At 34.7% G+C, this 22,858-nt stretch overlaps 1 non-coding gene across 1 annotated transcript; it reads right to left on the reverse strand.

Moving 5' to 3' along the window:
- Positions 1-240: 240 nt before the first annotated feature.
- LOC116133590 lies at positions 241-347 on the reverse strand. The gene has a single exon (XR_004128589.1). It is a non-coding gene; the product is annotated as a small nucleolar RNA R71 (small nucleolar RNA).
- Between the last annotated feature and the right edge of the window lie 22,511 nt (positions 348-22,858).

Here is a 22,858-nt window from a genome sequence, read left to right on the forward strand (position 1 = left end):
CAATTTGGTGGAAATTCATATAAGGATCCAATTTTCCATATTGCTAGCTTTCTGGAGATATGTGAAACATTCAAGGTTAATGGAATGACTGATGATGCAATTAAGCTGAGATTGTTCCCATTTTCACTAAGAGATTAAGCGAAAGGTTGGCTCATGTCACACCAAGTTGGAACAATCACCACATGGGATAGATTAGCTCAGAAGTTTCTTACAAAATACTTCCCTCCAGAGAAAGCGGTAAAAATGAGAAACAACATTACCTCTTTCGTGCAAGGAAATGATGAATCACTCTATGAAGCTTGGGAGAGGTACACGGAGTTGTTAAAGGAATGTCCACATCATGGTCTACCGTTATGGATACAAGTCCAAACATTTTACAATGGGTTGCTACCAAATATTCAAACTGTAATAGATGTGGTAGCAAGCAGAGCCTTAAATAACAAGACCCCAGAAGATGCTTATGAATTACTTGAGGTGATGGCCAACAATAACTACTAAAGACCTAATGAGAGAGCAATGCCGAACAGAACAATGGGTCTACATGAAGTCGATATGTTTGCCACATTATCTGCACAAATTGCATCATTTCAAAGCCAATTGGGAGGTATGAATGTAAATTCTATTCACTTACCTTTTATAACTTGTAAATTATGTGTAGGAACCCATGGGAGTGTGGAATGCCAAGATGGAAACCAGTTAGTCTTCTCAACAACCGAGCAAGTGAATTACATGGTTAGTTCACAAAGGCTGCAAAATGACCCCTTCTCTAACACCTACAATCCTGGTTAGGGAATCACCCAAATTTTTCCTAGAGCAATCAATTAAATCAAAGGACAGTGCCAAACCATCAACCAGTGGTGAATCATCAATCATGTGAGCAAAAAATGTCAAAATTAGAGGATATGTTCAAGAAATTCATGCAAAAAACCACAAGATTTATGAATGAGATACACTCCAACTTCAAAAATCAAGGAGTGTCCATTCGAAATTTGGAGGTTCAAGTGGGAAAATCGGTTGAAAAATTGACAGAGAGATCTCAAGGTTCTTTGTCGAAACAATGGTCACAAATCCTAAAAACCAATTAAATGTCATAACATTGAGGAGAGGTATAGCGTTGGAGCAACCTCACAAAGAAGAAAAGTTGGAAGAACATGAAGACAAGAGTAATGAAGAGGAAAATCTCAAAGCGAAAAGGTGTGCAAGATACTTAGGGGATTTTCAATCAAGCAACTCGCCTCACAAGGAACAATTTAAGGAATTCGGTGTAAATGCGCACAAGTCAAAATTGGTGTTGGAAGAGACTCCAAACATTGGACTCAACCAATCACCATCTCATCTCAAGTATGCATATACATATTTGAAATTCCGAAAAGATGCTTATGAGAATGCCCGAAATTCCAAAGGAAAGACCAAGAGGTGGCAAAGGGAAGTGAAGCACCCCACAAGGATCCACATTGATGAAAGAATGAGAAAGTCGAGCTTTCGACTATAAACAAGCGCTTCTTGGGAGGCAACCCAAGCATTTTTCATTTTGTGTGATTTTATGTTGTTTTTCATGTTGATTTTGTCTTGTTTAAGTTAGAAATTAACTAAGTTTGCTTTTATTTTTGTTGTTTCAGGTGCAATCTGAAGTTTTGGAGAGAAAACAGAATTTCTCAGGTTTCATTGTGGCGAAAGTGAAGTTCACCATGGCATAAAACTCTCAGGAAAATTGGTGCCAAAAATCGCCCAGGTTTCGCCATAGTGAATTCCATTTTTGCCGCAGCATGCAAAGGTTTGCTTGAAGTTGAAAAATTTTTACCCAAACTTTGCCGTGATGAAAAATCTCTTCGCCGCGGTGAACGCGAGAATCTTTATAAACCCACCTTTATTTTCTCCATTTTTACGATTTCAAACCCGAGCCTCTAAAGAATTTATTTTTCTTTTCTTCAATTTCTCACCATTTTCCCTCAAAATTCTTGCACCATTCCACTCCCTTTCCTCTTTAAACAATCATGCACCTTTCAATTGCCCGGTTTAACCCATTTTGAAGAAATTTTTTGCAACCCCTAGATTTTGAAAATTTGGAGATTTCTTTTTTCAATTTGGAATGAAATTGGAGCAATTGAAGGTTAGAAAAGCTTGGGCTTGGTAAGGTTAAGATTTTTTGTGTAATTTATTTGTTCACTTTCAATTGTGGATTTTTTTGTTGAAAAATTGCTTGAATTTGTTGATTGTGGATGTTGGTTGAGAATTTGAGGATTGAGTTGATTGTGGAGTGTAGAAATTGTTGATTTTGATTTAATTTGGTGTTGAGGAAGTTGGATTTGTTGTGTTGAAGTGCTTTTAGCAAATTTGGCAGTTGTGTGAAGAGGAAGAAGTAGAAGAAGATTGAAGCCTGAAGCACTTTTCTTTGTAGTTTTTGTTTTTATTTCTTTATGTTTTGTGAGTTGGAACTGATGTTGATTTCCTAGTTTTTAGCTCTTTATTTTTTTTGTTTAGATTTTAAGTTTAGTTCAATAAGGTTGAGATTAGGATGTAATTCTTTCATATTAATCGTTGAGGCTATCTAACACATTTGGCAACATAGATTTTCATTTGTTTGACAGATGATGATGATGAGGGAGCCAAGGAATGGATGCCAGGATTCTACACAAAAATCGGCCTTTACAGATTAATCAGGGGAGTATCTCATAACCTCTACTTTTGTTTTTCTATTCCTTGGATGTGCATGATGTGACATTGGGGACAATGTCATTTTAAATTTGGGGGTAGGAAAATTTTTGTGTTTAGTTTGTTTGTGTGTTTTAGCTCGAAATTGTGTTTCTTTTTGTTTTAAGTTCTTTGATTATTATTTGTTTAGTGTGTTTTGTGTGTGTTGTGTTGTTGTTGCCTAGATGAATTGCATAAGTCTATGATGAGACTAGGATTGTTGGGATATTATTTATGGAAAATGCTAAGCATTGCTTCAAGTTTATGTTGGTTGATTAATTTTTTTTTTCTAGAGGTTTGTTGGGTGGTTCAACCACCATTTTCATTCTTTCGGCATGCTTAGAAACATTTTATGTGATTAGGTGAAGTCTTGATAATGTTGGTGGACTCTAAAACCTAGTTAAGAAGTGCTTGAAGCAAAATTCTAGGATTAGACATTGTTGAGGAAATGATTTAGGCATTTTTTGGAACGTTTGAGCCTTTCCAACTGACCCATGAATGAATCTTTCCCTAGTCACCCATTTGAGCCTTATGAGATTATCATTGCCTTATTTTTCCTGCAAACCAAAAATTGTCCAATCCCTATACCTTAAACACTTTATCATACCCTTTAGAAGAATTATGGACCTAATGTATGACACAAAAGAGCTTTGAGAGGTGTGTGAATAAACGATGAACAAAAATTTTAAGTTTGAGGGTTGCAAAAAGGGTAGGAAGAAGGGGCAATAGACCTCAATGGCATTGTAAATATATGTTATTGCAAAACAAAAAAAAAAAAAAAACAAAAATATTCTTTAGTTCAATTCAAAATCAAAAATAATAAATGCATAAGTTTAAGGGTTGTAAAATGGTTGACACTTTGATTGGTGGTTCAGAAAGAAAGCAGAGATTGATGTAGCTCTTTGTGTTTGCATGAGGAAAACCGAGTTCTCTTACTTTGTTTATCAGATCCTTTTCCTTGGAGCTCACTACCCGAGCCTAACGTTACAAGCTTGCAAAGACCTTTTGATACTTAGTGATGTCTAGTCCACATTAGTGGAGAGTAGTTTGATACTTAGGCTTATGGAGTCTGCCACCATTTGATAAACTTTACATTTCTGCATAAAATAATCCAGGAAGTCGGAAGGTTGATTGAAGTGGGGATTACCTATTCAAGGGACTGATAGAGAAAGATAGTCAATTCAATTTATGACTTCTTGGAGTGTTAGCATTTTTTTTGTATTAATGTACCAAAAATTTTTTAGACTTGCATTGTGATTCAATCTAGTTATTTATATTTCTTTTTGTTTTGATTTTTATTCCTTTTTGCTCGAGGACTAGCAAATCTTAAGTTTGGGGGTATTTGATAATCCTATTTTTCCCTATGATTTTGCATTGAATTTTGATAGGATTTAGGATACTTCTCATACAATTTGGGTCATAATTGCTACCTAATTCTATTAATTTTTCTTTGCAGGCCTCAACGATGATTTTGGGCATAAATAATAGTTTTGAGCGTAAATTGCGTAACTTGAGCTTGGAAACTCGGACTGACCTAAATTTAGAAGCTTTGGAAAGCTAAGAAGTAGAGCTACAACTTTCATGTTGGTTTTTCCTAATTCAGACTGGACGAGGGTGAAACCTTGGCTTGAAGTCGTGAATAGTACGTTGGGAACTGAAGAAAAACGTCTTTGGATGTGCTTCAGTATTTTGAACATAACTTGAGCTGTGGACCTTGTATTAGGTTGATTCTTGAACGAGTAGAAATAATTTAAAGGGATACAATTTATACATTTACCACTTTTCTAGATTCAGATTCTATTATGCTCAAATTTGGCCCGAAAGATCCTCGCCGCGACAAGAAAAAGCTTCGTCACGGCAAAACTGCTTCAGATGTGAAAAATAAAACGACGCATTTTGGCTTGCTAGGGCTTCATCCTTAAGTGAGAGAGGTATAAATTAGCACGAAAAGGAAGGGAAAAGGTCTTGGTTCATCATTTGGGAGGCAACTCATGGAAGGAGAAGATTATTGAAGATTAGGGCTTCAAATTAGAGAAGATTTCTCCATCTTTTACTTGTTTTTCAATGATGAACATTTAGTTAGTTTGTTTTTGTTATTTTATTTCGCTTTTGAGTATAAACTGAGTTGTTTAGCTAGGGTTTGATGTAACCTTGATACAATGATTCAAATTTATATGAATTGATTTACTTTGAGTTTTAATTTCATGATTGAGTGTTTATCTCTTTGCTTGATGACTTTTGGATGCTTGATCACCATTCAAATGTATGTTGTTCACAATGAGACTAAGAAGTGATTTGTGATTGTGCCTCTTGGGATAAATACCATAGATTGAACGAAAACTAGAGATAGATAAACGTGATCTATGAAATCTAGATAGAATTTCACAAAGCTTAAGAAACTTTGAACTATTAATCTTCATTTTGTTAGGTTTGGAAGCTTAATGGGGAAAAGTAGGAAAATATAGCCTGAGAAGGTATGTTTTACAACTTAGGGAATTCGATTTTCAATCAAGGAATTAGAACTTGACTAATAGATTCTATGATTTGGGTTAGCGTATCTAGGTGAAATCAACACCCTAGCATTTTTTAGCATTGTTTAATTAGTTAAGTTGATGAATTTTGTTTTAATTTCATTATCATTCATTTATAATTTGTTAATTTGTATTTAGTTTGTCAATTTTCCATCAATCCAATTTATTGTTGCTTCAATTAGGACTTAAACTAGAGAAATCGGTACTTAATAACACTATCCTCATGGGAACGATACTCTACTTATCACTTTATTACTTTTTGTGACAAATGCAATTGCTACATGTGCATGTTTGTGAAATCACGCATTAGCAAGTTCACTGGACAGACACACTAAAGGATTCCATATAGATGTTAACCCCAGTTTCTATGGAATAAATCCTCTAACGAATGGTGGTGTATGTGATCCTTAGACTTGAGATCACCAGAGCACCTTGTGCCCCAATCAGTGTAGTTTGACACTACCCCAATGTAGTTCTATTTAGAGCTATCAGAACGGTAGCGATTGGCTGCATCAAGAAGTGTATCAAGACTATGGTTGATTGACAAAGGATGCATCACTCCCGGGTACGGGAGAAGTTTTCTCATGACGTTATTCAGTGAATGGCAATGACACTTAATCTGTGGCCAGAGTGGGATTGAGTTGTTGCTCAATCCAATTTATTGTTCCAATCATTGGTCTAGTAACTGAATACAATGATATCGAGGGTACTTGATGTTCACACTATTTCTTTACCTCAGCCTTGATAAGATAACGTATGATGAAAGAATTTGATTGCATGGTTACCATATCGTTGATAGGTAGCTATTTCGCTGAATCCAAATCTACAGAGTGGCCATGATGCCTTGCTAAGGGCCAATCTTATTCTGTGTGTAGTGAGATGATTGATTGGTGTCAATTGCGATACTACTCACTGCCAATATAATAAGGAGCCTACAAGTCACACACTTAGAAGACAATTTTAAAGATGATTTTTTTTGGAAGGGTATATTTGTCTTTTAGATGAGTGGGCATATTGGTAATTTTGCTGTATAATTAAATTTACTGAGGTTGTAGCCTATGTCCAATTTTATTATTGGAGTAATTTAGCAAAATTATAAATTTAATTATCAGAGTTAATATTAATATCTATATTAATATTTAAACTAAATAATTAAATTGGGTTAATATGTAATTCTACCTAAAGTTTTGGTTGTTGCTAAACTTGAGGGGTGGAAGAGATATTTGCTTCATTATATAAATGAAACAAAATTAGGCTTACCTAACCTAATTCATTCAAGCTGTGGAATGCAATTTGAGAGAAAAAAAAATATTCTTCTCTCTCCATTCACTTTCTTCCAAACCTCACATTCCTTGAAGCCAAGAATTAATTCTAGCAAAATTATTTTTTAGTCATTATTGTATTGTCTTCGTGTGAATAACGTGAGTTTGATTCCATTCTCAAATTGGTAGCGAGATCGCATTCATAGGTATTGATGGAGTGTAATGACTTCTTTCTAATAGTATATTTTATAACATATACTATGAAAACATATATAATTAGCATATGAAAATAGTTGGGCTCAAATTTTTCTTTACATACAAAATATAATTCTTTACATATATCAAAATAACAAGTACAAAAACTTAGCAATGGTGGATAGTAATGCCAATTCTCTTCGCTTGTCGACGTCCTTCCGACCGCTACCTATTTCCTGCAAAAACATGGAAAAACAACGGGGTGAGCATAAAAATGCTCAATAAGTAAATCCCTTGACTTTTCTTCTTCTTTGATTCCTTCCTTACTTAATTCTCTTCTTCTTTCTTTCTCTGTTTCTAATTCTCACTGTTCTTTTCTTTCTTTCTAATTCTCTCTGTTTCTTTCTTTCTTACTCTTTCTATTCTTTCTCTTCTTGATACTCTTCTATTCTTTCTAACCATAATAAAATTCATGGGAATATGCATATGCAATAATGCATAAAAATGCATTTTATTTCTTCTTTCTATTTCTTTTCTTTTCTTTTCTATTCTTTTCTTTTTCCTTCTTTGATTTTCTTTTCTCTTCTTGTCTTGCTTGCCCAAGCATCTCTTTTCTTTCTTGTTTCTTTTCTTTTCTTTGCTTGTTCAAGCTTTCTCATTCTTTCTTATTCTTTCTTTTCTTATTCTTTTCTTTTCTTATTCCTTCTTTTCTTATTCTTTGCCAGTCGGACTCTGTTGATGTATGGATTCGGAACCTTGGCCGTGTGAGTGAGTACAATCCTCATCTACATGCACTCTTGCGGACCGTACAAATTCTTCTTTCTTCTTAGGCCACATTAAGGTGACGTGCATGTAGAAATTCTTCTTGGTACAACCCTCATCCACATACACTCTTACGGGTCATACAATTCTTCTTCTTCTTATGCCACTCAATTAAGTTGACATGTATGTAGGAATTTCTTCTTAACACTCACGGTTCCCCATCACGCCAACCTATTCTTTTCTCTTCTTTAACACTTTTTCTTTCTTTAATTCTTTAATGTTTATTCTTTCTTTCTCTTTATTCTTAGAATGTTTTATTCTTTATTCTTTATTCTTTATTCTTTCTTAAGTTTCTACACATACACAATTATATGCATATAGATGGCTCATGCTTAAAATTTCTTACTTAAATGCACTTATGAAATGCACATATGCAATGTTGCATAAAATTAAGGTTTCTACTCAACTCATACTTCTCTTAGGCATTTCATCAAACAATACTTATGCATAAACAAACTCTAATGTAATTATCATTCTATTTGTTTCTTAAACCATCCAAATTGAGAGAAAAACTCTCTTGTAACATCACCATACCTACACGGCAAAAACACTCCCAAAAGTTTCTCCAATTCTTCCAATTTCAAACAATCAACAAACCATCACATACACTCCTCATATTCAAGTATATCCAACAACAAGCATAACTAATCATCCATCTCATCTCAATTTCTCAATAATCATAACATATGCATATTTAAAAGAAATGTCTACTCACTTTATTTTCTTAAACTTTAACTTAAATTGGATTTTTGAGTGGAATTTACTTACCTTATGCGTGAGTAGTCTCTCCTAAGCTCTCTACTCTTGTTGGATTCAAATCTTTTCTTAACCCTAAGCATAAACTTCATAAGAACTCAACTTTAACACAAATAAAACATAGATAAAGAGCAAGAATCCTTACCTCTTGACGCCTAAAATCAAAACCCTATGAAAAACCACTCAAAAGCCCTCAAAATCCTTAGAGGATTGAATGAAAATTTGAGAGAAAATGGGGGAGGAGTGTGGCGGCGGAATGAAGAAAATAAGGGTTTCAAACCCTTAACACTTTAGTTTATAAACACACTTTTCCATTTTGCCCATATTCTTTCTTGGAAATTCCATCTATGTCCCTTACCATAATTCCCTAATTTTTAATGCATTCTCTATGAAATTCTATCTCTTTTCACTCTCCACTTTTTCAACTAATTTTGAGTAAAAAGACCATTTTACCCTTAATGCAAGTTTAAGGCATTTTCTTCATATTCTCTTAAAATCACTTTAACAAAAATTAACTAAGGGCTATAAAAACATAAATTAAATCATGTACCTCCATGCTTGGCGTTACATGGAGCCTCCAATCGCAGGTATAATTGAATCCTTGTATGGATTTTCATTATTTCAATTTAAGCATGTATATATATATATATCAGAGCTTGATCTTGGCAATTTCAGAGTAATCGATGAACGAAAAATTTTGTTTTTCCACTGCCATCATTCATCGATTTACTTACAGTGGTATCATAGCTAGGTTTTTGATAATATATATTTTAATTGTATTGTTATGATTGATTAACTAAATTGATTGCCAAAAATTGCATGTTTAGTTTTTTTTCAATCTGTTAAATTGCTTAAATTGATTAATATGTAAACTGAATTGATTAATATGGGAAAGGGCAAGGGAAAGGCCAAGGCCAATCTCAAGCCCAAGCCTAAAGGACAAGATGCTCTCAAGCCTGCGGGTGGCGTTGGGAAAGGTGGGAAGGTAGTCTGCTTCTATTGTGGTAAGTCTGGCCACTAAAGGAAGCACTGCAAGGCTTTCCTCGCAAACAAGAAGAAGTCATACGCTTCCACTTTAGGTATGTTTATGATTGAGATTAACTTCTCTCCTTCAACATCTTAGGTCATTGACACAGGATGTGGTACTCACTCATAATTAGTTGAAAAAGTGGGGAGTGAAAAGAAGTAGAATAACATGGAGAAGTTAATAAAAATAAGGGCATTTTTATAATTTACTAAGGGACATAGATGGAATTTTTAGAAAGTGCAAGGGTAAAATGGGAAACTATATATATATATATATATATATTATTTTGTAATAAGAGTTTAAGAAGAGAAACCCTAGCCACTCTACCTATAGTTCATCGTGGCTCCCCATCACAGATGCAACTTTAGGAGCATCGATTTCATTAGAAGCCTCACAAGATGCCACATTCAATTGAGATGTTTTAGGTCTCAAACAAAAAGCTCAGCAATCTCAATCTCGATATCATCTTGTTGAACTAAGCTAGAAGATTTTGCCACCTTTGGAAGATGAGTCTTAGGTCCATTTGGTTTCTGTAACATCCATCACAAAGCTCAAAAAGTAAACTTCCAATTTCTCCTCCATAAAACAATAATCAAATTCAGAAATCAACAATAACCATCTTTTCCTCACTGAAACATTAGAAGATGAAGCTAAGAAGTGGATACGTTTAATCAATTGGGTGAGTTTAATTTGAGAGATGAGACAGAGAATCAAGAAACATTTGGCTTGATATGAGTGTGAAGGAATGAGAGATGAGACAAAGAATTGTGTAATAAAGAAATGTTTGCGTTGATATGAATGTGAAGAGACATCCACCAACCAATTACATTAAGCCACTACCTACATCATTCCACATCATCTCCAATAAAATTCAAACACGTGTCAACCACAAATCCAACATGTCAAGATGGAGAAAATCTACAGCTTTTGGAAAAAAAAAATGAAACAATTCTAGAGCTTCCCAAATCCTATGCGTCAATCAACCAGGCCATGCTTCAGCTTTATATATATATACACCTATGTCATTTTTCCTTTTACTGTCAAGCTGTTAGATAGCCACAAGGTCACTAGTTTCTTCAGTTATCTTATATTTTTCCATTCGTTTTATGTTTCAACTTATATTTGGTTTTTAACTTACTATCACAAAGAGAATATTAAAAATTGTCTACAACTCAATTAACCACATCGTTCACAATTTCAATAATTTTTTTTTTTTTTTTTTTTTTGTTCTATTGAAAATCCATCGTCTCAAGTAAAATCATTTAAATAAACAAAACAAACAAACAAACAAAATAAGATGGGAAGGAGATGAATAGTGGCTCGCACAAGCAAACAGTTAAATTAAAAAGAAAAGGAACACCAAAGAGAATGACCTGATACATTGGGTCGGTGATCGAATGAGTTGGATAGGTGATCGACTGACTTGTGCCTCATGGTTAGCGGCATAACATTATCTTGAACTTAATGAACATTCAAGCACAAGTTCTCTCATGTTCTTGCACACCAAAAGTATTGATGTTAACTAGTCAAGATAAACTATATTAATATTATTTTATGGTTTTATTAACAATCAACTGCTTGACATGAAAATATGGAATGTTGATATTTTTTTGTCTTACCCAGAAAGATTACAAACATTACTGTGAGATATTTTATTTGCTTACTTACAAAGATTACAAACATTATTGTGAGATTATTTTTCCTTACATAATCGATACACATTTGTATAAATAGGTGGTATGAATACAATGTAAAATACAATTCAAAAGAATACAAATCTTCCTTCTTAATACATCTCTTGGGCATATTCGACTCTCTTCAATTGTCAAATTTGCCCTCTTGAATATATCTCTTGGGCATACTCCAATTCTCTTCAACTGCCTCTCTTGCCCTCTCAAATTTGACATGGTCTTAGAGCTCCTTTTGTAATCAAGTGAATCAACCCACACTAGCCTTAAGTTATGCTTTGAACTTGCAAGACACATAGGCACATAGGTTAGATAACCAAACAATGTCAAAGACAATTGCAAAATCCTTTCTCACTCTCTCTCTTTCCGCCTCAACTTCAGCCTTCCTTCCCATTTGCATTGCCTACACGCGAGTTGCAATTTGCTCATAAAATCCTGTAGTGTTATCGTCGTATGAACTTGCTGTTGTGTGCATCTCACCCATGATGCTTGTCGCTACTCACGTCTTCATTCACCACTACTTCTAGCTATGTCAATTTGCATCAGCATGCGATCTACATGCCTAGCTACTGCTCTTTGCCAACTAAAGCTCATTACTCTCTATTCAAGCTGGCAATCAAAAAGCATGAAATCATTGTCTATGAAATTTTACCTATGTATAAGTGGCCGAGAATTTCTAATGTTGGGGATTTTCCTCCAAGGTGTGGATAATTTGTCTTGGAAACACCCAATAGAGATACTATTGTTAGTGCAGCGAAGAAAGAGATGTCCTTGGAAAATGGTGTGAAGGCATTGTTGCCACCTAACTGGGGAATTGATGTTCTAGGTATCATTCAAGAGAACTTAGTGACTAAGAATTATCCACCCTAGTGAAGAGTTTTAGCGATTAGAGACTTTCCTCTGTTTTATGGGCCAAATGCTCCATGTCTTGGTAAGGAACATAATTTGTTACTAAGGAAAGGTCTATGAGAGGGACTGTGGAGACTGATGTGAAACAAATGGAGGATGACAATTATCATGGATATGATGTTCGATTTGCCCTTCTCATCTTCATTTCTTGGTTTGAACATTTTTGAAGTTTCTTCTTTCGAATCTTTTGTTCCATCCAAGAAACTTAGTGAACCTTCTTGCCAAAAAGTTCATGTCATCTTCTACCATAGAGGAATCATCTTCCTCTTCTTCATTTATGGTCTTGAGGGCAATCTTCCTCTCTGGTTTGGTTTCTTCCTCTTTTGGCTTTCTCTTCATCTCAAAAGTTAATAACCTACCAATGAGCTCATCCATTTTCATTTTAGTGAGATATTTAGATTCTTCAATCGCAATCACCTTCATTGTCCAACTTTTCGGCAATGAACAAAGGATCTTCTTCTTAAGCTCAAGTGTTTCAAAACTTTTTCCAAGACCCTTAAGGTCATTTATCAAGTTTGAAAATCTTTCTTACATGTCAATGATGCTTTCTCCGGTTTTCATCTCAAATATCTCATAATCGCAGAGTAGCATCTCGATCTTTGATTCCTTCACTTGGCTTGTTCCTTCATGAGTTGTTTGGAGAATTTCCCATGCATCTTTGACTGTTTCACATGCTGAAACTCTTCCAAACTCTATAGAGTAAAGAACACAAAAAAAATGTTAAGCGCTTTATCATTTAAACTCAATTTCTTTTCATCATTAGTTGTATAATGTTCTTCCTCTTTAAGAAGACATGTCGAGGGATTCAAAGAAACAAAGTTCCCTTGCTCTACTATTTTCCACAAGTTATAATCTATAGATCTAATGTGGAGTCTCATTCTAATTCTCCATTGTGTGTAGTTTACACCACAAAACAATGGGGTTCTTGTAGTAATGACCTTCATTAAAGAAAGGTGTTGATGTACTAGCCATATCTAGATCGATTAGCTCTTGAAATTGTTAGGTTTTCAACACAAAAGCCCAAGCTCTGATACCAATTGTAAAACCCTATGGGTGCATTTGGTTCAGGGAATGTTATATTATTGGGGAATGTTGTATTACTGGAAAGATAGATTACCAGGGAATCTTTAGAGAAATGTGTTTGGTCGGTTGGAATAAATTGGTGGGTATGTTATAATAATATGTTTGGTTGGAAGGATAAATGCGTGGGTAAATTATGTAGATTACTGAATTGCCCTCATTTTTAAATAATAATATAGTATTATTTTGTTCTATTATTTTCTAAATTATTCTTTTAACCCCCTATATTTGAAATTTTGCTAAAACACCATAACCATATAAAGCTTTAATTTGTAGCAAAATCACCCCCACCACCGCAAGCCACTGCCAGCAACCAACCACCATTGTCGGTAGCCATCGACGGTAAGGCCTACTCCCAAAAACAGCTAGATTTGGCTAGGTTTTTACCGATATGACGACTTTCGTCAACGGCTAGCGATGGTGGCTAGCAGTCAGTGGTGGTCTTGGGTGGCTAGGGGTATTTTGTTAACTTTTAAACGTTTTTGTGGCTGGGGTGTTTTAGCTAAATTCTCAAATGACGGGGGTCTAGGTAATTTTTATTTGGTAGATATATGAGGGCAAATTGTCCGAAATGATAAAAGATTAAGGGCAAAATAGGGTTAAAATTAAGATTACCTTGGTAATCTTATATTAACACCTCTTGGGAAGGTAATCTGATTACCTCCAATATTACCAACAGTAAGCACTATTTGCAATAAAAGATTACATAATATTTTATTACCTGACAACCAAATGAGGGAATCTTGAAAATTAAACAAAGATTATAGGATTAATCTTATATCACCCTGAACCAAATGCAACCTATATGGCAAATATTCCTAGAGGTGGTGAATAAGAATCTATAAAAATAATTGCAAAATAAAAACTATCACGAACCCAAACAAGTTATGGACAAACAACACCAACAAATATAAGCAATAAATATGTACGATGTCGAACAATAAGTATGGACAAATGATAAGCAATGAATGAGAGTGATTCAAACAATATGAGTAGTCAATAATAAGCAATAAATGAGAGAGAGTTATAAATGTAAGCAATGAATGAGTGCAAATGATAATGATGCTTCAAGTAAATATGCAAGGAATAATAAATGAGTTGAGGGAAGAGAAATGCTCAAAGATTTATATTCGGGGCTATATCCACAGGCCTCTTACATCCACTTCACTTCTTCAAGGAAACCTCCTTGAAGTTCCACTAGACTCAGATTTCACCAAATACACTAGTTTTACAGGATTTCGCCCACACAATAGTTTGACAGGATTTTGCCTCAAGTTCTACAGGATATCGTCCTTAGTTTTACAAGATTTTTCCCTTAAAGGTTGATACAAAGGTTTGTGAAATATTGCGTCTAAGCTAGGCTGATACACAAAATGTTTTACAAGGTTTCTCTCTCTAAAGATAGAAGATTTAGTTCAAATAAAGTGAGGGAAGATCAATGTTGAACTATGAGTATTGTAATAGATTTTTCATGTTCTTCTCCCTTACTTTTTTCTTTTTCAAAGTGATCTTTTTATACTTTGATTTGAAGATATAGCCGTTTATAGCCATTGCTTCATTTAATGCACCTCAACAACTTTATGAAAAGTTGTAGTACCTAGAAGAACAGTCGTTCCACCATCACAAATGGTTGTTCCGAACACCAACGGTCATATTTCTCAGCTTTAGGGTTTATGGAACAATCATTCCACCATTGTGCACAGTCATTCCACCACCGTGTACAGTCGTTCAATCATCGTGTATGGTCATTCCACCAATATTGCTTATGATTTTTTCGTTTGTCTCCTCAAAGTCCATAAAAATTTCAGAAGCAAGCACGACTTCTTAGAACGATGGCATTCAGACATGAACTATCATTGCATGTGCACGGTCATTCCACCATGGGGAACAATTGTACCACTTCAGATATATGAACTTCAACTTGATCTTCAAGGCCTGTCTTCCAAGATTCATCAAAGGCATGAAAAGTTTGAATTCTCGAAACTTTGAACTAGGATAGAACGGGCATGTTGCTTGGTCGTGCTGGTGTGAGTGACTTGGCTCCATTTTGGACAAAAGCATGCACGATCACATGGAACGTTGTCATGTTGAGAGTAATTTGCATTTGGGCAATTTCGATTCAAAGGAATAGTTGTTCATTTATCCTGCATGATCGTTCCAATAGGAAAAACTACAATTTGTTTTTGGTTATAACTCTTTGTCATACCTTAGCATGTTTGTTAGAAATAAATCAACTCTTGGATTAGTTTTGGCACATCAAAACACATGAGGGCTCAACACTTTCCAAGCTTATATGTGTGAATCCATTACTAATTTGTGTTTAAAACCAAAATTTAACACAAAAAACAAAAGAAATGAAAGCAAGAAGGTTCGGCCATGGAGGAGAGAACTTTGAGATCAAAATTTTGATCTAAAATTCAAAAGATGCATGTAATAGTGTTTTTGACTTCTTTATATAGTTGGTGGAATTAGGACAATTTCATTTTAGTCCAAAATTTCACTTGACATTCATGCAAGTATTCCTTCACTAGCCATATCATGTTTTAGCCCACTATTACTAAATATTTGACATGACAATCATGTAAGACTTTCTCCAAAAATATATTAAACTGTTTAATATATTTAGTGCATGTCTCCGAATACCTTCTGTTACTAGCCTAATTTAATTTCCCGAACTATTCTAAATAGTTCACATTAAATTATAATAAATTATTTTTCACACACATTGTCCAAGATAACTTTTATCGGCTACCTAGGGGACCCATATGGAAATATTTAATAACAGGCTTCAATGTATTCAATTTCGTACCCCTTTATCTCATAAACATAAAGTATCTAATGCGTTAGCGTTGTCTGACTCCACTATAGGGACAACACTGCACTCTTGAATTAAACATTTTGTTTATCAGAATTTTTAATAATTTAATCTAATTAAATTATAGCATAGAATTCTATCCATTTAGCAACAACTACACATATACCCTCATGGAACACTGATAACTTGAACTAGGTCGATATACCGATATACCCTTCTGGTTACATGTTTTCCTTACGTCTAGTTTTACATCCACTGAATGAAAAATGTTTAATGAATACTTCATTAAACACTTGGCCAAGTCTCATCATTCAGGACCTTGTAAAATCCATAAGACGGTATCCCTTAAACCTTTTGGACTCAGGAATTCCATATCTATGGAATAGTGTTCTCGGACTCATAGAATTACATTCCCAATCAACTGAGGTAGTGATCTGTTAAACAACAGAATCTCACCTTCTATTCTAATCAAACAATGCAGTCTACAAATCAAAGGTACACTACTCACTCAAGATTAAGGTACATATGCCAAAGTTGCTAATGTGTGAAGTTTATGGTTTCTATTACAATAGTTATACAAATATTATGAACTTCACTTGGTCTAGTTCAATGCCTTTCCCTAGTTTAGTGATTTGAGATTCATCACCCCCACGGAGGCAGACAACACAACAACCTTATCAAAATTGAGTGCCTAGCTCATGTTTCATGGTTGTGAACATAATTTCGAGCTATGATAAAATCTTGTATCTCCCATATATGACAACTTCATATAAACAAGGATTTTATCTTACTCAGTAGCGTAGGAACCTTTGATCATTGATATACATATATATACACATGTATTATTAAAGAGATATAAGATGGTAATATAAATAAAACAGTTCTATTTATTTAACAATTGTTTACAATCTCTCAGAAAAAACACTATATTCTTAGGGCATAACCCCAATAATAAAGAGAGTAATAGAGTTAGGTTTAGAAAGAGAAAGAAGTTTTCAATGGAGATAAAGAAGAGATGAGAATGGTAAGTGACGTGGAGTTAAAGAATGCTTGACCATGGAGTTGTGGAGGAAGAGATGGAGGTGCTTAGGGAGAAGCGTTGGAGGAGTTTGGGAAACTAAACTATTTTTAAACCATTTATCAAGTGTTATATTCAAGTGGAGATGTGCAATGAATGCCCATTCAAGGATAAGGAACTGTCGTTCATGTTATGATGATGTCAGCATGATGTCACTAGTCTGACCCCAGTTCGATCAAACTGCTCGATCTGGGGACTGACCTCTTAACCGGGTCAAGGCTTGGTCTGAGTATATAAACCTTGTATTGTAGGTGAACAATTATAGCTAATATTTCCTAGAAATAATAATAACACATATCAAAAATGAAAAAAACAAAAATTAGTTTTCTAAATTTATAGAAGGTTAAAAAGATGAATCATTATAAGCAATAGAAACTTGCTTTTATTCTACAAGGATCTTTTTTTTGTTTGCAAAAAGGGTGCGTGCACGTAGCTGTTTGATGTGAGTTTAGAGTTGTGTTAAAATTCATCAGATATAACATTGTTTCATATCCATATTGTTAAAGTAGTACCCTAGAGCCAATCAATTATTGTAGAATTAACTCTTTGTAATAATGTTCACTAATCAATAAAAAGCATTTTATTCTGTATCGCGTAAATCATTATTGTATATATTGATATATGTCCTTAGAATGGTTGTAACGCCCCTTTTGAGGTACGTAGCTAATGTTTCTTCCTTTGCTCTTAAAGGAATTGGTTTATTAGTATTATTGTTTGGTTGACCTTTGATTGAGTGTTATGTTGAACAGTTGCCTCGAAATTGGTTAAAATAAAGGAAGTTTTGTGTTCCAGGCTTCGCCGGGGCGAAGAAAAATCTTCGCCGTGGCGAAGAGGTGTTGAAGCCACAGGGAAGCTGCTAGACAGTTTCGTCATGGTGACAGAAGCTTCCTCGCCGCAGCGACGTGCCGACCAAATTGTTTGTTAAGTTTTAGATATTTTCTTCCCTAGGGGCAATTTGACCATTCTACCCCGAATTAGTGGGAAAAGTAGGGAGTAAATTGAAAGCGTTTTTCATGGAGAATATGTTAATCTGGGGGTGTGTTTGTAAGGAATCAAAGGATATAGATGGAGTTCCTAAGGAAGAGTAAGGGCAAAATGGGAAGGCTTGTGCATAAAGTGTGTTAAAAGGAATTAAGTCATTGCAAACCCTTCATTCTTCTTCTCCATCGCCACTCTCCCTTCTTACTTCCTCTCAATTTCTCTTTCACTTGTTCAAGGTTTTTAAGAGGGCTTTTGGAGTGATTTGGGGTAGGAAAGCAATCTAAGGCATCCTAAGGTAAGGATTCTTGCTTTGGATGTGAAGTTTTGTGAAATTTGAGTGTATTTGAATATTGAGGGCCTTTGGTTGAATTGTTTAAGGGTAGAGAAAAATCAAGCAAACCAAGAGAAAGGAAGTGCTAGTGAGATCTCTCCATATCAAGGTAAGTAAATCCCAACCCAAGTGGAGATTTGAGAATTTTCTTGATTAGGGTTTTAATAGCAATTATGTATGTATGTTGTATACATGTTATATGCTATGTTATTGAGTCTCAAATGGAGATTATTATTGCTTTGTGATTGTTCATACATTTCAATTATGAGAAATGAGATGTGGGTTGGAAAGGTAGTTTGAGATGGAATTGAAGGATATTGAGAAATCCTTTTTGGAAGTGTTATTCTTTGGCAGGAATTATGGCTATGTGAGGGAGTTTTCTCCCATTTTGGATGGTTAGAGAAAGACATAGAATTATTGTTATAGTAGAGTTTTATTATGCACTTGAGTTGTTTGATGAAATGCCTAATAGAGGTTTGAGTATGAGTAGTGAACCTTAATTCTTGCAACATTGCATGTTGGCATTTCATAAGTGCATTAGTGGAGATGAACCATCCATATGCATTACTTGTGCATTGAGAAGTGACTTAGGAAAGTGTAGAAAACTTTGTGTATGCACTTGCTCTATGAGTAGAGAACTTTGTGAATGCAAGTACTCTAAGGGTAGAGAGAATGAGAAGTGTTAGAGTAGAGTGAATGAGAAGGTTATTAGAAAGGGTTGATGCTTTGTGATCGTCACCCGATAGTTATTAGAAAGGGTTGATGCTTTGTGATCGTCACCCGATAGTTATTAGAAAGGGTTGATGCTTTGTGATCGTCACCCGATAGTTATTAGAAACGGGTTGATGCTTTGTGATCGTCGCCCGAAAGTCATGAGAAAAGGGTAGGTGCTCTGTGATCTCCATCCGATAGTTATGGAAACCAGATAGGTGCTTTGTGATCCCCACTCGGTAGTCATTAAGAGCGGGTTGGTGCTATGTGAATTCCACCCGACAGTCATGGAGAGTGTGATGGCGCTGTGTGAACGCCATCCGACCATACCTCTGGTAAGATGAGGCCATGACGTTTAGTAGAAAACAATAGAAAGAAAGTGTGAGGAAAGAATTAAGAGAAATACTTACGGGGATAGATAGATAGAGGGTTTAATTACTGAGCATTAATTTGTGCTCACCCCGTTATTTTCCTTTGTGGATGCAGGATCTAGGTGATGATGCAGTCGGAAGGGCATCGGCAAGCGAGGAGCAATAGCTACACTGTTTCCCCTGTTTTTATCTTTTTAAATGGCATTTTGTAAATAATGCTCTTTGTGTATAAAAGACTTAGTACATATAATAAAAACAAAGTTTTGGGCCCATTTTCTATTATTATTATGCATGCATTGTACTAGTTTATAGCAGTTGTTAAATGGTAGAACCGTGATGAGGGTATCAAGTGTTTCAAATCTTGATAGTGAGAACCCTATGAGCGCATATGGTGGCCATTCTAGAAACTTCTATAGCCCTAGTATTTTTCTGAGGTAAAGGCACAGATAATATGGTAAGGCTATCATAGTGTTGAACGACCCTATTGTAAGACAGTGACTGATTCTAAATTCATTTGCGGCACGCGACCACTGCCCTATTGCGCACAGCAACATGCGATTATAGTGTTGTTGCATGCAACAATGGGTAATAGTCGAATGCTATTGCGCATGACTCCAGTAGGTGCTGCCGTCATGTGTAACCACACACGGTAGCAGTTCACCACCACATGTGGAGGTGTTCTAAGGTTCTAGCAAACAATTTTAATTCCATAAAATCAAATGCAATTTTATTCCAACACAACAAAAACAGTTTTTAGTTTAATTAATCAACGAAATTAATTAAACTAAAAACCCTAACCATGCAATCAACTAATCACATAATTAAAACATATAATTAAATAATATAATCAGATATGAGCGGCTTTGATACCACTATTGGGGTTTTAATCAAGTTTTACGTAGCAAAATTTAAAATATTTCTTTAACGATTAAAACCCTAAACCCATGATCTCATATTGATTATATTATTTACATGTTATAAACCATATAAACGCTTTAGAATCAGTTTGATACCTGCTTTTTGGTGGCTCCTTCTCTGGATTAATTCGATTTTGCTTCACTCTAAGTGTAGGAATGAACTTACGGTAATCCACACAAAGACAAGAAATTCACACAATTAATTTTGGTAGAAATAATTGCATGATTCAAAGAAGTTGAGGCTGAAGTTTTTCAGAGAAAAATTACTTTGCTCTATGGGAAAAACAGCTAGGGTTATTGTGTTGTGAGTTATATTGAAAAATTAATTTTAGTTGCCTTTTTATAGTGCAACTAAAAACCCTATTCCTTTTAGGAATAGCGAAAACATATTCCTTAATTGGAAGACCCATTTATTCCTATTTGGAATAGATATTCCTTTTTTCCCAAACAAGTACTAATGGTACTTAATAATTAATAATCTATCTATCTATCTATCTATCTATCTATATATATATATATATATATACACCAATAAATATATAAATAAATATGTAACCTTACAAATTAAATTCCAATATAAAATTGGACATAGGCAACAACCTTTCAATAAATTTAATTGCATTTTAAGATTACGAAAATACCCTTTCATCACAAAATGATGAAATTGCCCTTTTTTTATTTAATCTTCCTTAAATTTTCTTCTAAGTGTGTGACCCGTAGGCTCCTTATCATATCGAAAGTGGGTAATATTATGATTAACACCTTATTAATCGTCTCATTGCACATTGTAACGTTTAATTTGAACAAAATACGCAGCGGAATAGTCTTTTAAAATTTTTATTAAACCTTAATCCCATGATCCGGGTATTGATTTAATTATTTTACATGTTAATTCACATAAAGGGTTGCGAGCTACTTACTTTCGTTTGGAGGCTCCTTCACTTTTTGGTATTATTCACCAAACTGTTCATGGTACTGTTCATGCATTGTTCATGGTACTGTTCACATTGGATCCTTTGCAACCCGATTCAAGTGTAGAATCGCGCTTTAGTATCCACACAGAGAGCCTTGCAGATTAATTCAAGAAAATCCCAATTGCTAGAGAGGGAGTGAATGCCGGCTAGGGTTTTTCTCTCTCAAAATTCTCTCAATTTTGATTGAATGAATTCACTCCTTTAAACCTAATTTTAAGTTGTCTTATATAGGCAACATAAAACCCTATTCCAATTTGGAATAGGATACTATTCTTTACCTTGTTTGGTTTTAATCCTAAACCAAATAAGAATAGTATTAATTAGGTTTCCTAGTAGCATTAATATATTAAATATATTACTCAACCACTTAGGAATTTTATTTTTCAATTAATATTAAATATAATCATTTAATATTAATTAGGGTAATTTAATTAACACAATTAATACTAATATAATTAATAAATATATTAATTATTAATTAGTTTATTTATTTATTATACAATAAATACACATAGGCCCCTACCCATGTAGAATTACTGAATTACCTTTGTCTTTGTGAAAAGACCAAAAATACCCTTTAACCCTTCTTTGATTAAATATACATTCCGTAATCAACTCTCCTTATGTGTGTGACCCATAGGCTCCCTATCTTGTGGCAATGAGCAATATCATGTTTAACCACTAATTAATCGTCTCATTATTCACAAACCAAGATCAGCCTCTAGCAAGGCATCATGGCTACCCAACAAGTAGAGATCAGTGAAGAATTGATACTTGTCAATGGTATGGTTATCATGCAATACAAATCCTTTCATCTATTACTATCCCATCAAGCTAAAGCATAGAAATAGTGTCAACCTCAAATGTTATCTTGATGTGTTAATATCTGGTTATTGGATCAACAACCAAATCCAAATTGGATTGAGCAATGACTCAATCCCACTATGACCATAGATTTATATGTCGTGTCCACTTAACCAAACTGAATAGTGGAATAATTCTCTCCTATACCCAGGAGTGATGAATTCTATATTGATCCACTATAGCCTTAATATACTTCTTAATGCAACCAATCGTTATTGTATTGATAGCCCTAAAAAGGACTACATTAGGCTAGTGTCAAACTACAGCAATAGCTACACAAGAAGCTTTGGTGATCTCAACTCTAAGGATCACATGCACCACCATCCGTTGGACAATTTATTCCATAGACACTATGGTTACCATCCACATGGAATCCTCTAGTGGGTCAGTCCAATGAACTTGCAAACAGCAAGCACCCATGCATTGCACAAAGTTGTCACCAAACAAATTTGACATGTGAGATTTATCACTACCTTTCAGTAGGGTCATTCAACGCTATGACAGCCTTATCGTATTATCTATGCCTTAGATCAGAGTAATACTAGGGCTATGGACGTTTCTAGAATGGCCACCATATGTGATCATAGGGTCCTCACAATCAAGATAATACTAGGGCTATGGACATTTCTAGAATGGCCATCATATGTGATCATAGGGTCTTCACAATCAAGAATTAAAAACACTTGCTTCCTTCATCACAGTTCTACCATTCTAAGGACATATATCAAATCATATAAGGATATGATTTACATGATTTAGAAGAATGCCTTTATTTGATAACTATGATATTATGTAGAGTCAAATATGATTGGCTCTAGGGCACCTACTCTGACACACATACCAAGATTGGCCTCT

Source organism: Pistacia vera, unplaced genomic scaffold, assembly GCF_008641045.1.
Source record: "Pistacia vera cultivar Batoury unplaced genomic scaffold, PisVer_v2 Contig1000, whole genome shotgun sequence".
NCBI classification, from domain to species: Eukaryota; Viridiplantae; Streptophyta; class Magnoliopsida; order Sapindales; family Anacardiaceae; genus Pistacia; species Pistacia vera.